Source organism: Babylonia areolata, chromosome 2, assembly GCF_041734735.1.
Source record: "Babylonia areolata isolate BAREFJ2019XMU chromosome 2, ASM4173473v1, whole genome shotgun sequence".
In the NCBI taxonomy this organism is placed as follows: domain Eukaryota; kingdom Metazoa; phylum Mollusca; class Gastropoda; order Neogastropoda; family Buccinidae; genus Babylonia; species Babylonia areolata.
In genome coordinates, this window is record NC_134877.1 from 36,545,514 (window position 1) to 36,550,513 (window position 5,000).

A 5,000-nucleotide genomic window follows, 5' to 3' on the forward strand; every position below is an offset into this window, starting at 1 on the left:
TGTGTGTCTGCGTGCATGTAAGCACGTGTGTGACTTGTTTGCAGTTGCCCGTGGCAGCGGCCGCATGTTTGATTAGCGGATAGATTTAGGGGGACAGTTATGAAAACTGCCTGCTTACCTCCACCACCCCCACCTTCCCACTCCCACCTCTCCTTGCCACTCCTCCCCTCTTTCTTAATGTCAACAGCGACCACTCAATAGGCTTATTCCTCTTCCTTCTTATTCCAGCCATTGGACTGCAAACGGGGTTGTTGATTGGTATCTAAGTTGTTTTTGTTTTGTTTGTTATTTGCTCCCATTGAAAAAAATCTATTTAAAAAAAAAAAAACAACAACAAAACACACAAAAAAACATTTATTCATTTCTTTATTCTCTCTCGCAGATATTCATATAGAGCCTATCTCTGTGTGTGTCTGTCTGTGTGTCTGTGTGTCTGTGTGTCTCTCTCTCTCTCTCTCTCTCTCTCTCTCTCTCTGTGTCTCTCTCTCACTGTCAGTACCCTCCTTGCCTGTTTAGACTTGTCATGTTGATGTCACCAACAAATGAAAACACTGTCAAGGAGTTTGTTCTTTATCTGTACAAAGCGCTCCATAAGGAGAAGTGTGTATGTTGTTACATCACGAAGACGTTTTGAATGTATGACTTCAGCATTTTACTGTGTATCCCACTTCAGAGGGGCTGTGGCCTATATGAATAAACCATGTCAGTCTCAATCTCAATCTCAGTCTCTCTCTCATGCCGGAAAGCATACTGATGATTGTATACAATATCAGTGTGATTGCTTTCTTCTTCTTCTTCTTCTTCTTCTTCTTCCTTGCGTTTTTTTTTTTTAATAAGCTCTCTCGCTGTAATGCTTCTGAAGCAGTCGTTTTGAAAATGTCAGCGAGCTTCAATATGTGATTGCTTCCAATGCTATGTGCATTCTCAACCTTTACTGAAGCGACGTTGTCGATACAAAAGCAAAAACTGTTGTCCAACGGAGTCGCGTTCGCTGCCGTTTTCTCTTCTCTTTCCATCGTCTTCTTCTAGTCTCTTTGTCCATATGTCGTTCTGTGTTTTCTGCAATTTTCGTTGCACGCACACACACACACACACACACACACACACACACACACACGAACACACACACACACACACACACACACACACGCACGCACGCACGCACGCTCCCATGCACACACGGTCGCACAGGTGCGCACATAGACTACACATACAAATGCACGCACGCACACACACACACACGCGCGCGCATTCGCATACGTAACATCTACCCCAGCCCTTCTTTTATACATAATTTTCAGGGAATATATTACTCTTTTTTTCTATTATAATCGATAGATATTCCACAGACAAAATAACAACAAATAATGTCCTATAACGTCAATTCCTAAATATATAATAGTTTCAGTTTCAGTAACTCGAGGAGGCGTCACAGCGTTTGGACAAATCAGTATACGTTGCACCACATCTGCTAAGCAGATGCCTGACCAGCAGCGTAACCCAACGCGTTTAAAATGCATATGATATAGTTTCATCAGGAGGCGCGCGCCCGTAGCAGAGTCTGTTAGTCGTTGAACTTCTGATCCAGTGATCATCTGTGGTCACGGTTCGAGGCTCTCGTTTCGACATGGGGTTGATGATGATGGAGTCTCCCGTCGGACCGACGAATGAGTAGGCAGGCAGGCTTATCTGTCGGTATGTGTCCTCATATGGGAGAAGAGAAGAGGCCGATTCTGGATGCGCAGCACTTCCCACAGGTGTTGCAAGGGAAAACGTCTCCACAAGTTGAGTCCTGCTTCCTTCGCTCACGCTTCTCCCTAATGGCCAGGTTCTCTTGTTTTCAGATGTCTTTATGCCACTAGAGCACAGCATCCTCCAGCGAGAGCGGTCAAGGGCATCAGTTTCCCAGGAAGCGATGTCTATGCCACAGGCTTTGAGGTTTGTCTTCAAGGTGTCCTTGAATTGCTTGCAGGGTCTTCCAAGTTCGCGGTGGCCTTCCTTCAGCTGGCCATACAATATTATCTTCGGGATCCTGCTATCTGTCATGCGGACAACGTGTCCTGTCCAGTGTAGCTGGCACTGGATCAGCAGGCTTTCGACATGGGGTTATGTCCTTGACAAAGGCACTTCACTCCACTTTTTCTCACTCCAATCAGGTATGAGTGACTGCCCGACGTCGACACAGAAATGTTCAACAGTTGGAAGAAGACTGCGTCACGTCTTCCAATATCAAGCCCTAAACAATAATTATGATCATGAATTCACTGCACCGATAGTCCGTAGAAAGCTGATGGTTGCCATTGAGGGGTGCTCATCATTCGTTTCCTATATCAGATTTCATGACCGTTTTGTCTATTCACTCCGCCACGAAGGTAGCTATACTCCGTTTTAGGAGGTGTGCATGCTGGGTATGTTCTTGTTTCCGCAACTCACCGAACGCTGACATGGATTACAGGATCTTTAACGTGCGTATTCAACCTTCTGCGTGCGTATGCACACGAAGGAGGTTCAGGCATTAGCAGGTCTGCACATATGTTGACCTGGAAGATCGAAAAGAAATCTCCACCTTTTACCCACAATGGTGCCGTTACCGAGATTCGAACCCGGGACCCTCTGATCAAAAGTCCAACGCTTTAACCACTCAGCTTTTGCGCCCGTCGGTTCAACATCCAATTAACATCGTCAAGGTCCTGAATTCGATCCTGCTCCGGGCACACGACATGAAACTTCATCTTTCCCGCCGGCATTGGGAAGCCCGTAACCTGCAACTGTCCGGCTTCAATCCATGATAAATTATCATTATCTTTATCGTGGGAACAGACAAACAGCGCTCGCTCACTCCATAAACCAGTACAGAAATTGTTCAAAACAAATCAGTTCCTATTAATATCCTGAGTTGTTAAAACTCTGATTATAAAAGCACGTCGATAATCTCCCGGCCCCCGGCCCCCAACCAACACTTACCCCACCTCAATCAAGTTCACTGTTGTCTCACACCCCCACGATACCTTTCACCCACAACCACACCTAGCCCTTCCCCTCACCTCCACCCCTCCACAAATTTCCTCCCTTTTCTCACTCCTCCTGTTCCCCTGTAAAACGTTTTATAAGCCCACCAATCCACTTTACTTTGTTTGCCCCTCCCTCCCCCGCTTCTTGCCCCTACCGCACCCCCCCACCCTCCCCTGGCTGGTTGGTGTCGCAATGGACATGTGATGTTGACTTTACACGGGTGGGGTAGAGGGAACCTGTTTTGTGGGACACTCCTCCAAAAGAGGAAAAAGTCGTGGTTCAGTGTGTGTGTGTCAGGGGGAGGAGGAAGGGGGGGGGTTCGTCTTTTGTTTAACGTCTATTCATATATGTGTGTGTGTGCGTGCGTGCGTGTATATGTGTGTGTGTGTGTGGGGGGGGGGGTGACATTGATTTTGATGTGGTAAGTAAATTGTTTGAGGCAATCTGTTGAAAACTGTTTTGTTTCCACTGTTGGACGCCGCTCTTTCTCTCTTCTCTCTGGACCTTCTATTTGGAATGAACTTTCTCTTTCTCTTCGTCAGGTCTCCGCACTCAGCTCTTTCAAGTCTGGCCTTAAAACCCACCTCTTCACAAGATAGCTTCCCTCCCCTACCTCTTGCTTGTCTTCAGTTTCTTTAGTTTTAGAGTTATGCATGCGTGTGAATGACTGGTGTGAAAGCGCTTAGATTTGTCTCTGCACAAGATTGAGCGCATGAATACTGCAATTATTATTATTATTATTATTATTATTTATTATAACACTTACGTACATTGAGAACCGAGCATTGGCAAAAGACTTGAGATAGACTACTCCAAGTAGAGCTCTTCGGTTATTTTTCTAATCACGGACTTTTGTGAACGCCATGCATTTGTCACGGGCGAAAACGGTGGATGGTACAGTATCGAAACGTTGAATTGCATGATACCGCATTGCATTGCCTTGTAATCTATCTTTTCGTATAGTATCCCATCGTATCATACTGTATCTTAGTGTTTCCGTATCTTGCCGTATTACATCCAATCGAATACCATCGTATTGCATCGTATCGTGTCTTATCGATTCGTTACGCATTGTATTATATCGTATTGTATCGTTTCGTGTTGTATGGTATCGATGGGCACGACACTATTGTATGTATTGTATCGTATCGTGTCGTGTCGCGTCGCATCGTATCGCATCGCACAGTACCATATTGTATCGTAAGGACACTGCCCTGCGCTATGTCGTATAGTGTTGAATCTTACTGCATTGTACCGTGTCGTGTTGAATTGCATGGTCATTGTCCCCCATCTCTTTCATACCTTCAGCACTGCATGGGTTGGCCTCACCTGCATGCCGCTGTACGTGCTAGCGTTTGTATATGGACGTTGATCAGGTGTTTGTACATTATACAGTCTGATCAATAATTCCACAGAAATCTTTCCCATGGAAATTTTCATATGTTGTGTCTGATTTGATTTGATTTGATTTGATTTGATTCATTTTATTTTATTGTATCCTATTTTTTACTTCATTGATCTGACTTGATTCATTTTATTTTATTGTATCCTATTTTTTTATTTCATTTATTTCAATGATAGTAACCTTTGTCGAGGTCATGCAGATGATCCGTGCGTGAAAGACAGAGCGAGATCATCTGAACACGAACTCGATCTCGAATTTTTGTTTTGTTTTGTTTTTACTGAGGATACTGAGGATAAAGAGAAGAGCCTTTTTTTTTAGTTTTGTTTTGTTCTATTTACCACGTTTTCACCGCCGAAAAGGTAAGTAAGATCAGAACCCCCCCAAAAAAGTGGGAAAGAAAGATTGGGAGGGAAAAGAGGAGGACGAAGAGGAAGATGAAAGAAAAGGGAAAGGAAAACAGCAATCATCTTGATGAAATTAACATCATATCTAAGACATAAAAAATGACAAAAGGTGGGGGTGGGTGTGGCGGGGGGGGAGAGAGAGAAAGCGAGAGAGAGAGACAGACAGACAGGGAGAGAGA